The 13,952-nt window shown below is 34.6% G+C and overlaps 1 protein-coding gene across 9 annotated transcripts in view; it reads left to right on the forward strand.

The window, feature by feature from the left end:
- CCDC102B (coiled-coil domain containing 102B) overlaps window positions 1-13,952 on the forward strand; it is a 318,630-nt gene that overhangs the window by 286,087 nt on the left and 18,591 nt on the right. The window lies entirely within an intron of this gene.

Consider the following 13,952-nt stretch of genomic DNA (forward strand, 5'->3'; position numbering starts at 1 on the left):
GGCAAAATAAAGGCCTGGGGTCAGATCAGGAAGTAAGCTCTGATGTGTGCATTTACTGCTGGCAACATTTAGCCTCTCTGGTTATCTGTTTCTCATCTGTAAAATGAATAATGTGTGGAATTACATAAATTCAACCACCAAAATGTGTGGAGTTGATATAATGAAACCTTTGAGGAAAGTAAAGAAACTGTATCTTAAAATATGATAATTATGCAGACTTAATCTACCTAGGTCTCAGATTGAATGTTCAGTGCTTAATGGAATGTTCCAGTATTCAACATAATGTTATAATATTTAATCTTTATTATAAACTTGTAACTGTTGGCTATTATGACAGTAATTTATTAATATAAAAATTAATGTAATTATGTTACCTCATGTAAGTCTTACTATAACCCTGAAATTAGGTACTATAATTACAGTAATTACAGAAATTTGAGGTTTGAGTAGGTAAATGGCACGACCATAGTCACACACAGGGGAGAAAGAGCTAAGATACCAGTTGTAATCTGGAAAGATATTTGTATCAGAGGAAAACACTTCTTCCTTTTATCATTAGTTAGCCCTCATATCATTGTAGTCCTTTTTAGACACTTAATGTTTCTCTTCCAAATTAAAAAAAAGATTAGATTATGACACCCTCCTTTTGTTCTGTGGGAAATTAAGCATTAGTCCTTATAAGCCAATCATAAAAATATCATTTATTTCTCCTCTCAATTTATATCTCATACTGTATTTTTATGGTCTATTTATAAAACATCTTTTGAAGACTTTTTCTTCTCTACTTATGAATTTTATTTCAAAATAGCATTGCTTCTCTTTCTAATTTGGGGTATCTGTTTCGATCATAGCTTAAGCTTGTTGGTTTTTAAATATTCCCTTAGTTCCTAATTTGTTTTCCCTTTGTTTTTGGTTTCTTGGATGCAGGTCCTGTGGTTTTTAATAAGAGTGCCATTTCCTCTGTTTTATGAAGGTTTCACCGTATCTTTGTGGAAGCAGATTTCTCTGACTCACTAGTAGATTGTCACCTGTGTAGCTGGCTGGGAGTGACAGGCACTGTCTCAATAACTGGGCTGAATTTTCAGGGCACAGAGCCATGAGGAAGAATTTCCAAATCATGTTACAATAAGTAAAGCTGACTAGTCTTTTACTGAACTCTCTTGTTCTTAATGTTTACATTCCTTTGGGTTTTCATCTTTGCATTTTTGTGACTGTTGCTGCAATTTCCTCTTCTTTTGGTTAAAATGATGAGAAACAGGGCATTTTATACCCATCTTGAACATTAGTTGGAGATTTAGCCTGGTGATTCGAGACCTGTGATAAAATTGTAATTTGGGACAAAAATGGCAATTTCATTTCTTGCGCCGAGTTTCATGATGCTGGAATTCATTCCAATATCCAAAGGCAAAGAGGCACTTAGCCCACTGCTCTTAAACAGCTTCCCTCTGAAGGCAGACATCTGTTGTGTGTTAACTGAGTGAAATAAAATAGGGGAGGGAAGGCTGCCCGTTCCCTGGGTGCTCTGTCAGTGTTCTCCACTATTCAGTCTCAGAGGAATGTGCTAGTGTGCGTGCCATGTGCTGATCGAATACAAGTGCTGTTGTCATGAAAATTAATATTTGACAGTATTCTGTCTTGCTTTGATGTTGGACAAGACCTCATTCTCTGCACAGACACTTCAGCATATCGGTCAGGTTAATGCAACTTGAAGTCAGTTTTAATAAAGAGCCACATCAAAACCCTTGGGAGATGCTAGTTACAAATCACACACCTTTCGCACTTTATCACACATCTCCATGGGACTATTCTACTCTATGGAAAGAGGTGCTCTATAGTTGCTTTAATTTGGATAAAATTAACACCAATTAAGTGTCCCTTATCAAGACGCCACAGCAGAAACACTTGCAATCTTGCTGCCCCAGGTGACCCAGTGGAATCCTGAAGTGTTGTCTCATCTACAAACTTGCCTCATCACATCATTGCTTTGATTCTGCAGTTGCTATGGCACCCAGAACAAGTCTTCGGTATTAGTCCCTCCGGGCACAAATTAAGAATCATCAGCGCTGTAGGATGTTAAGTACTTAGTTCCCACTGACCACAGTGCTGGTTTAATTTATTGAAAAGGAAAATAGCTCTGATAGAAATCAACTGTTTAACAGCATGCTTTGTATATAAATATCAGTAGTGTCACTTCAGATTATCTAGAGCATCTTAAAGCAATACCAGTAATTTTTAGACTTATGAAGGCACCAATGTCCATCCAATTCTTAAAGTATTTCACAAGTTCATTAGATAGAGGTAAAGCAATGAAATACTCTAGATTCAAGTGATACAGTTACTTAAGATATTCTTAAGAGCTTTGGAATCACTGGATATGTTCAATTGACTTAATTCTTTTGAAGACACCCTAGAATTAATCTTGATCTGGCTTAATATATAAACGTTATAGCAACTGAAATATATGTCATATTTACTTTTATTGTCTGTTTATTTTTACATCATGGCGATCTCACTGTACTATAAAACTGTTTTAAAGTGTTCAAGTCATTGGTTTTTAGTAAAATCATAGAGTTGTCCAACAATTAAAACCTAATTTGAAAATATTTTCAATATCTCAAAAAGAAACCATATACCATCAGCAGTCATTCTGCATTCTTCTTTTACCCCTAGCCCTCGGCAGCCACTAATCCACCTTCTGTCTCTGGAGTTACCTGTTTTGGGACATCTCATATAAATGGACTCATAGAATATATGGCCTTTTGTGACTGGCTTCTTTTATTTAGTATGTTTTCAAGGTTCATCCCCATTTTAGCAGGGATTAATACTTCATTCTTTGTATTCCATGGTATTGTTGGACCATATTTTTCTTCATTTTTCAGTTGACAGGTGTTTGGGTTGTTTGCATTCATTGGCTACTATGAGTAACACTACCGTGAACGTTCATGTACAAGCTTTTGTGTAGGTGTTTTTATTTCCCTTGAAATTGCTGGATCATATGGTAACCTTACATTCACATTTTTAACGACTACTCAACTCTTCAAAAGTAGTTGCACCATTTTATACTCTCACAAGCAATGTTTGAGGGTTCCAGTTTCTCCACATTCTCACCCACACTTGTCAGAGTCCATCTTTTCTATTACCACTTGTCCTTCACGAGGATGGCTGTATCTATCTCTTGTGGTTTTGATTTGAATTTCCCTAATGACTAATAATGCTGATCGTGTTTTCATGTACTAAAATTGGCCATTTGTATATTTTCTTGGGAAAAAGACATATATTCAGGTCCTTTGCCCATTTTTGAAAAAAACTGCTGAGTTGTGTTTTTTGGGTATTCTTGGTGTAAGTCCCTTCTTGGATAAATGATTTGCAAATATTTTCTCTCATTAAGTATATTATCTTCTCAATTTCTTGATAGTTTCATTTGAAGGATAAAACTTAAATTGAAATCCAATTATTTTACTTTTTCTTTCGTTGCTCGTGCTCTTGGTGTTTTGTATTAAAAAACACTGAATAATTCAATGTTATGAAAATGTACTTTCACATTTTCTTAGAGTTCCCTAGTTTTAGATCTTTTATTTAGGTCTGTGATCCATTCTGAGTTAATTTTTATAAATGAAGTGAGGCTAGAGTTCAATCTTTTGCTTGTGGATATGTAGTTGTCCTGGAAGTATTTGTTGAAAAGAGGATTTTTTGCCCATTGAAGTGTCTTGGCATCCACGTTCGAATCCAGTTGACCCTAAATGTAACAGTTTTTTTTCCTGGACTCTAGATATACTTTTATTCCATTGACCTAAACATCTGTCTTAAAACTGTAGTTTTAGTGGGTGTTAAATTAGGAAGCATTAATTCCCCAAATTTATTCTTTTCTAATTCTTCACTTCTTACTTTCATCAGATTTATCCACATGTGCTCCCAAAGTGAAAGAAAAACTGGCACTAAAACACAGCCACTTGAAAAATTATTCTGGCTTTTTTTTGTTTTTTGTCTTTAAGATGACAATAAGGACTTCGGGGAAATCATTGATTCAGATCATTGGGAATGTAATTTTTATTTTGCATTCACTGTAAAGTCCACTTAGGAAAAACTGTCTCCAGTTTTCCCAAAATATAGCTGTTTTAAAGTGGGAAACTCTCCAACTTGAACCTCGTGTCATTCTTTATAGAATAACTCAGTTAGACCATTCACTTATAGGCAAAATATATTCCTTTTGCTCTAAAGAATTTGACCCAGTTATTCAACCAAGATATACTCACAGGAGTTTCATTAACCCAGTAACTGTAACAATCACATTGCTACCGTTTAGAAAATTTAGTTTATAGATCTCAATGCTCGATAAATTACTTCAGCAATATTTATACAGTGCTTGCTTGTTTAACAGTTCTTAAACATTTTAACAATTGTCTGGTAGGCAATAAAGCTACTCACTTTAAACGGAAAGTACTTGGAAGAAATTTAGCAGCCAGTTTCATGAAAGTCCTGTGAAGTTCAATGACGTGTATTTAGAAAGAAGGTCAGTAAGGAAACTAGTAAGTAATTCTGATAAATCACACTTACCATGGATCACAAGACCACAGGACATTTTCTACCCAGTTAATGATGAGATCTCATTTTAATTTTGCATATCTTAGAATTAGTTGGAGTCATTAAATATGTATTTGTCCAATAATTTCCATATAGGTAGCAATAAGATACTATATTTAAAAGTGTGAAATTAATTCTGACATTGAAAAATGTGTAGAATCGTGGAGCACACTCTGTATATTCAGCAAACTTCTCCAAAGGCAACCACTTTCCATCAGAGCACCAGGCAGTTTTAGTAAAATTCTCCTAGTGATTGTGACTTTTTTTTTCCGGTGAAGAGCATATTGTGCTATAATCCTAAATAAAATGGTTCAGAATATTTCACTTCCAATTAAAAATATCTGTGCAAAATTAGTCTGTACTAATCACTTGAAGTCAGCAAGCTGTCACGCTCACTTACTCCTTACAAAGGCTCTGTGTTACGTGAGTTGGGTTCAGGGGACTTGTGAACAGGACGCTTACCTGCATTTGTGCCATCACTCCTCATTACTTTAATCAGATTCTGAAGTGAAGAGACGATAAAGGCTCCCCACTGCGGACGCCCTGGAGCAGAGTTGGAGCTGACTGGCCAGAAGGAGTTGCCAGAATAGCCGATGCTAAACATGGCACTTCAATTTCTGGGACAGGGATGGGTCCTGCTCAGTTGCTAATAGAAAAGATGTATCAGAACTTATTGTCAGTGGTTTCCAGTTAGATTTAGACAAGGATCTATGATAAAAGTGAGTTTATGGGCTCTTGTCTGTAGCATCTAACAGGGCCTTCCTTTTCTAGTCTTTTCTTATTTCATTTTCCATTCTTTTCAGTGATGGAGATTAATATTTTTCAGGAATCACAACTCCTTTTTGGCTGAAGTCACTGTCTCCATGTCAGCAAGTCTTAGACTATCCTTATTATATTGCCAGTCTGATCAGATTATTATATATGGTTTATACCTATTTTTCTTGAATCGTAAGTTTTTGGGTATCAACCCAGATTTCAGCCAGACTGGCTGGGATCTTACCAGAGTCGCAATAGGAACAAAGCAATTATTCTGTACTCAACAGTAAATATTGAATTGGATTTATCTGGCACATGAAAGTTTGAAGATACTATTGGTATAGAAATTTTCCAATTACAGCCTGCTTTTTGGCAAAGATATTTAGCAAAAGTGGAAGGGCATCTGTTGCTTCAGCCTATCCAGTATCCATTTAAAGAAAAAAATGCAGATACTATTCCAAGCACTTGAAACCTATGCATGAATAAAATGAATTTTGCATTCCAGTGGTGAGAGACCGAGACAATTAATATATAAGTCATAGAACTGGTAGAAAAAAGCAAAGAACAATGTTTTTGCTTTAGGAACAGGTTGCAACATTAAGTATGGTGTCTGGCCTCAGATTTGAATAAATTACATGCAAGATGTTAATGAAAGTTAATCATTCAGATAACTGTTGAAAGAAAGTTCTAGGCAGAAAGCACAGTCGGTACAAAGCCAGTGATGGAAATGACCAAAGAGAAAAAGAAACCAGAGGATACACTGTATGTCCTTGCGTGGTGGCCGGGGGTTGGGGGAGGGGGTAGATGGAGATTGGGATCTGGCGCAGGAGCAGGGGCAGGGAAGGTTAAAGTGTGTGCCTGTGTGTATATGTATCCGTAGCATTTGCAAGAAGCTCACCATCTACAGGAGATAGAAAATAACTATTATAATTTAGTCTGGTAAGTTTAAGTTCAAGGGGGAAAAAAAAAAAAACAGAGAGAGAGAATGGCAGGAAAGCTACATCATTCGAGACAGGGCAGTTGTACTGACCCGTGCTCAGTGTGTTCCCGGGGCCGGCAGCATCAGTATCATCTGGCGACTTGAGAAGTAGAAAAGTCTGGAGCCCTGCATGGCACCGACTGGATCATTATTGGCATTTTTAACAAGATTCTAAAGTGGTTCATAAGAATGTTAGAGTTTAAGAAGCCGGTTTTACAGGATTTTAGGAGTAGCAGGGTGGTCCGTTCCAGAGAAAAGAGAATGTGAGCAAAGGCATGGGAAAGAAACAAATCACATGAGCACCAGCCCTGCCACCGAACCCAGTCTTTTGTGGCCTGAAAACTAAAAGGTTCAGGGTTGAACTAAAGTCTAGGATCACTGTGGAAGGAGGTGATACGACAGAGGAAATTAAGGAGGGTTTATGTGCTACTCTGGGCACTGAGAGCTGGTCAGGGATTTGTCAAGTGGGCGATATAATCAGACCTGGATGTCAGCCAGGTCTCTGGGGCGCCCAGATGAGAGACTGTGAAGGCCTGAGTTACACCTTTTCCACCGCATTCACAACATCCTTACAGGTAACTTCAAAGTTCGTTTCTTTTTCATTGTAAATTTTATAAAAGTTTAACACAAATTCAGAAAATAGGAAAACCTTAAAAAAATACTTCCACCAGGATTTTGGTGTTATTTTTGTTTTTCCTTATATATTATTTTACATCAGAAATGTCACCCCTTACTTACCGTGAGCCTTTTTTCTGGAGTTAAATATCGTAAAACAGCATAATTAAATCTAATTAAACATTCTAATGTCTGCCGAATGTTCTATCAGAGTGATGGACTGTAATTAAACATACAACTTTCAGTAACCATTCAGGTCAATTTGACTTTTTCGTGAACGTAATGAAAAATACTTGTGCAAAAAGAGGTTTTATGTGTCTTTGATATTATCTTTCAGACATTACAAAACATGAATGTTAAAACTTTTGGTATACATTTCCAAAATGCATTATGAAATTTAGTCCAATTATTCCAATTTTGAATATAATAAGTAGCCTATTTTAAGTATCATATTCTACTCAAACTCTTTTTCATCTAGTTGTACCAAATAGTTCTTAAATACCTATCTGTGATTTAGCTTTCCAAATAGTTATTGTATATCCCATATTGGTATTCCTATATTAAAATCCAAAACAATAGAATAAAAGCTGAAAATATATAAATCGAAGAAAAAAAACCCAAAAAGATAACATTTCTCATTAATTAAATCATTTAGGAACTGTTCTAGGTCCTGGCATTGTAATGCCACATAAGTGGGTTGTTTTTTTTTTTGTAGGTACTTGAAAGATGATGAAAATGTGAAATAATCTGTTCCAGAATATTAGCCAAACCTGATTATTAGCCTATTACCTTTTTCTTCTAATTTTTATCTTGATTGTATATAATAAAATTATCTCTGAAAATTAATTTTTAATGAGCCATGAATGTTGAGCATTCTGCTTCCTCCCCAAATACTGAAATTGGATCCAAGACTGTACCCCAAGAAGAAAAAACAGTCTGTATGCTTAGCCTGCGAGAATTTTACAGGAATTTTTTAATTATATGGGATACTTTTTTATTCTAAAATATTTCTGTAACATCTAACAAAGTAGACATTGATTTGAATAGCTAACTTCAAGTAAAGTATAATTATTACAATGCAACTTAAGCCTAATATATTAACAAATGCAGAAAAAATAGCAAGACCTGTAAAAAAAAAAATTCTAGTTCCATGTTTATCGGTCTAAAGTAGAGACTAGAGGAAAGTGAAGTTTAAAAAAACCTGCACAGGTTAGATGAGGGAGAACTTTAATGGTAAGAAAGTAAACTTGGATTATGTACATAAAAGCATTATCTTGTAAAATTATTTACTAATTTACCTCCCAAAGGCAGTTAGAAGGGATCCTGTTTGACCTAAAAGAAAAAAAAAGAAGAAACCAAGGAGATAGCACTGTATATTTTACAGACGTCATCGAATAAAGTTGAGGTAATTTGAGCATCAAATATAGAAGTACCTGCAAATTACTTAAACATGCCCGATATATATATATAATGCATGAGGCCATATTTTTACATTAATACAAATTGTCCAGTTTTAGAACATTGTATGAAAACAAGTCATCATCTGAAAGTCATCTTAACTGAAGCGTTTTCTATGTTGCTTTCAGCTTGATGACTTCCTGAGCCAGATTCATAAGCTCCAGAGATCTTTAGATGAACAGAAAGAAACAAATGAAAACTTGGAAATTAAACTCAGGCACTAACAAAACCGGCAATTATTTCACAAAATGTGTTGAATTCAAGCTTGGGACCTTAGATAAGGAAACCCTGATGTCCTGTTTCCCCTCATATTTTCTTAAATATCCATAACCTTTTTGCTAACTAGAAATACTAACAAAACGAACTTACAGGTACAAAATACTTATATTTAGGGGCTTCTTAGCTCTTATTTCTCAATAAATACTGCATGTTATGATAAAGACAATTTAAATATCATTTAAGAACAACTAATTCTAAAGGTATAAAATTTCTGAAAGGCAAAAGGAGCTTTCAGAATACATTTCATATAGAGCTAAAAGTTATAATATCTGCAAGAAAATATATGTTGTAAACCATACAATTTGCTGGGTAGTTGACAAGAGAATCACCTTACTTAAGTAATGGTTTAAGTAATTGATAAGCAAAAAATCACATATGCACAAATCTATGTGGTAGGGGTGGCACGCTGTGTGGAAAATGTTTTCAGCCCAGAGACGTAACAATAATTTTGGCATAATTCTTCATACAAGGCACAAGTGGGCAGAAGTGTCAAACAGTATGGTTTGCATTATAAGGAGACTGAAGGAGACCCAGCTAAGATTTGCTCTCCAATTAATACAAACAGATTGCCTGGGATTGAAGTTAAGGAAAAGCAACAAGCACCTCAGAAACTAAGAATGGACATTTTGCAGTAAAGTCATAGGAAAGCCCACGAGCATTGGAAAGTAGTGTCTAAGTATAAATCAGGTGGAAATAAAGCTGTGATTTCCTTTGAGTTGTATGAACAAAGCAAAATATAAAATTGTATGTAGAGGACTATTTAAGACCTTTTTATATAGTATAGTTTACTGCTTCATATTTTAGTTTTTAAGATAAAGAAATTTACTTTAAAAAAAAAGAAGACACCCTATAACCTTACATAGCCGTTGCTCACGTCTTTTACAAACATGACGATTGCTGTCATCATCTTTGTAGGCAATGCAGGTACCACCAACGCAGTGACTTTTGATTAGGCTTTACTCCGACCCCTATTTCTGCAGCTAAGTCAGAAGAGAGGTTTTGCTGCTTATTATCTCTGTGACCTTGAGTATGTTACTTGTAGAACTATATAATACTCCCTTAATAAAGATCGGATGAAAGAACGTGTAAGTGTCTGACACAGCAAACGACATTAATAAATATGCAACACATATTAGTTTATTTGTTGCATTCTGCTTTTTAGGAGGTAATTTCCTTTAAGCAAACACTTTTAGATAGCAAATTTTCTGTGGAAAAAGGAAAAATCACTTTAAAGAAATCTTGGAAATGCCCCCCAGAAAATTTTTGAATTGTAATACTTGCCTTTGACTTCAACTCCTTAAACCTGTAACCTCCTATTGGGTATGTTTTCTTATCTGTTTTAAAATCTCTTGGTAAGATAATTTACACCTTCTACTAAACAGCATTTTATAATCCTGCCGTTACACACCCAAAACTCCTTTATATTAGACTAAAAAAAGTCAGGGAAAATGTGATATAAAAAGATAATCATTAACCAGTAAATTAAATGTCAAATTTTTTGTCTTTAAATGTTATGTGTCACTTTAAAGAAAATCTTTAGAATTATAAATATTAGAAAACTCTGAGAATAAAAGAAAATATAAATATAAATATTTTCTTAAACGAGAATACTCATAACCACATTAATCAAGAAACCCCAATACTGTTTTAAGTACCCCTCGGCATTGTTATATTAACCAGTTTCAAACAGAAATATCTTATACTAGAACTATAGTAACTTATGCGTACTTTATATTGAACCACCTAAAGAAATGCTACCACAATGGGGAGTGTTTGGTATTATACTGCAAAGTGCCACCGATTCATGTAAAATATGAAGGAATAGATACAGAAAAAGTAATGCCTATTTTATGACGCTGCTCTTACAAAGGTTTATAAAAATACATGGAAGAAAGGAGCTGTTAGCTGACTTTAAGTCAGACTGTTGAAAATACGGTGTCATCTCCACATCCCAAGGGGAGCTGTTACAGACTTAAAGATTAGCGTTGAGGTAGCACACATTGTGCACTCTCCCTCCAGAACGCAAAGGCCTTCCGTGTCCCACCCGGCCTGGCGCTCACTTACTCCTGGGAATAAAGCTGTAGGCTGTGACTGGTGTGGGAAATGGAATCTCCTCCAAAGCATTCTCACCTTGGTAGTGGGCGTGCAGCTCTCTCCACGGTGCCTGAACCTCGGGTACATCACGCCCGATGCAGTGGAAAGCAGAAGGGTGCTTATTTCTAATCTTAGTATTATTTCTAATCTTAATGTCTTTTCAACGTGTTGGCATGAGCCATTTCTAAAGAAGTACACACAGTATTTTTCTTTCTGTTATACTGTTGGGAAGATAGTAACTAATGTTTTCTGAAATCACTTTGAAATATCTGGTTTCTGTATCTTCAAATGAAGGCTAAATTTTATATTCACTTGGGGACATAACTAATAAAGAACATTTGAAAATTTCTGCTCATTGAGGAGGATTCTGCTCCTAAGAAGAGAATAATTTTCAGAGACGTGTTCATACATCTGTACACACTGTATCCACCAAGAAACCAGAACACTACAAAGATCTATTCAAAAGTAAATGCTAACAGACCAATGTAATTATTTTCTGCAGTAACAGCTTGGCAAGTTTAAATAGGAAAACAGCTTCTGTGCTGAATGTAATATTGTTCTTATTTGAACATATCTCATGTTTGTATGTATTCTCTTTGGAAAAAAATATTCCTGAGTCCAACTTGAACCGTAATTATTGGAGTGAGGTGTCAATCCCACAGTCACACAACAAGTAACGTGAAAGAAATCTGTCCTATTCAGGAGCTACGCTGATGACTCGGATAAAGAAGCAGGGAAAAGCAAATATATAATTCTACATTATTTTAGAAGAGAAGTAGAAATAAAATTGGGTTCTAAATAGAATGTAGTTGATTAGGAAAAATTTTAAAGAACAACTCACATAATAAAAACATAGTGATATAAGAAAGGGCTACTGGAACACATATAATATTAACATTGGATCTCATTTTTCCCTCTATGTGGGCACTACCTTACTTGCTTTATAGGATAGAAATTAGAATCTCCATTTTACAGGTGAGAAATAGTGGCTTCAATAGCTATATTTACCTAAGTGTCATATGGATGTCTGTGGATGGGAAAAGACCTGTCACTTTAGATCTGCCAGAATTACAGAGGAAGAGGTTTGGAGACTTCCAGACATGCATAAGACATTTAAGCAATTCATTTGATCCCTTGAAGTCTGTTTTCTCACCTGTAACATGGAGTTAACAATTCCTGTTTAATTATGAGCTTGCCACCATACCTTACAATTTAGTGTAGATTAATAGTGCCATTTCAGAGAAGTCCGACATGTTTAATGATTATTTTATGAGGCTTAAATTGAGGGTAGATTAAATAAAGAAGAGAAATACACCAATAAAGTGTTTCTCATTGGCCAGGATTTCATTCATAATTTTTTTAATTTATTCATTTAATGTAATATATTTTTCTTTAATATTTAAATCTGACAATACTTTTCGGTTCTTGTCACTACAAATGAAGGATCGTAGGAATGGCAGTGATGAGTAGGGTGCAGAATATTTCCCAAAAAGAGTTAAGGTTCTGTTACTTTTAACGTTTGCTCCAATTTAACTGTTAGCATCCAACAAATTGTTCAGTAGCAAGAGGTGACTAAGTAGACGAATATGAACTTAAAACTAAAAAGTAAGACATTTTATTTTAACATCAAGCTGTAATTTAGGATAAAGAGGTAACAGCATTCAAAATTCATCAATTTGTACATCTGAAATGTGTCGTTTACTGTACAGGAATCATAATCACAATAAAAGTGTTAAAAAAAAAAGATAAAAGTATTCAGATCAGTAACTTGGAATTTTGTGAAAGAACATTTTGTTATATTCTTAGACTTATGATTAACTCAGTTACATAAAATCAGATTATATCAGTTCTCTTTAGCTTGCTTTTAGGTCTATTTATTCTCTGAATGAGTGGACAATAACTCAGAATGTTACAGTTGAATGGAAATACAGCTTTCATATATAGATCTTTAATTAGCCTAATTTCTCTAAGTATGAGATATATTTTGGACTGCATCTTCTGATATTAAATGTGGCATCTAAGAAGTGACTCAGCTTAATTGTTAAATAGAATTTAGTGTTTTCATACTTAATTTTAATAATGATTCCTGCAGTGGGGTTTGGGGTTAAGGCTTCCAGAATCTGACTCATTATTTTAGAAAAGGAAAAAAAAGTTTATTTGGAGGCTACAAAATATATGTGTCCACATGTCACAGTCCCCCTAGAAACTTATACAGTAGTCCACTGAAAGCTATGGTTAAGTCTTTAACTGAGGAAGGATTACTAATTCCTCTTGGATGAAATTTCCTTTGTTTTAAAAGTTCAAACTTTGTAATAACCACAAAGAGTAGAAAAGTATATAATATGTGTTAACTTAACAAAATTCTATTTGGGGATGACAGTAGCATTTGTGATATTTCAACGTTACTATAAAGTAACGTTGAAAAGATTAAAAATAAATTTTATATTTTTTCCCTATGATAACATACCGAAGTTAAGATTCTGAACAGTGAATGAGTCCATTAGCTCTCTACCTGAGTTTATCTAAATCAGCAACATTACAAATAAATCTGAAAGTAGATAAAAAGTTAGTTAAAGCATCAATAACAAACCGTATGAAATTAAGCTACAGGTAGAATTTAAAGAGATAACAGACGTCAATGGTGAAAGTATTATAAGGAAACGTGAGAGTTTTATTGTCATTTGGGAAAGGCCTTTTTAAGCAAACGCAAATCCCAGAAGCTATAATTTATGACACATTTGATTTCATGAAATTTAAAAATTTATTTTAATCAAGACTCATTCCCCAGCGCCAACTGCTCTGAAGTCCATGAGGTGCTTTTCCTGCTAGTTGCTCATGTTTCTACGTGATCTGCTTTCCCTGCTGTTCTTTTCACATTATTTCTGAGAACTGGTTCCTGGATGAAGACTTGACTCTCACATTGCCACAGCCTCAGCAGCTCTTCACCTGTTTCAGCATGTCAATATAGTTTATGCCACATTTTGAGTTAAATAGTTATATTTTTCAGGAAAATGTTAAGGTGGTTTACTGCAGAACCCCGTGGTGTACTATAATAGCATTCTGTGTGCCCCTATTCCTTTTTTAAACATTTAATAATTGCCTGTTTTTGTTTACTTATATAATTTTCTGTGTACCTATCTAATTTTTTTTCTTCAGGCCACCTTTATGACTCAGTAAGTTAATTCCAAAT

The sequence above is a fragment of the Camelus bactrianus genome, chromosome 30, assembly GCF_048773025.1.
Source record: "Camelus bactrianus isolate YW-2024 breed Bactrian camel chromosome 30, ASM4877302v1, whole genome shotgun sequence".
NCBI lineage: Eukaryota > Metazoa > Chordata > Mammalia > Artiodactyla > Camelidae > Camelus > Camelus bactrianus.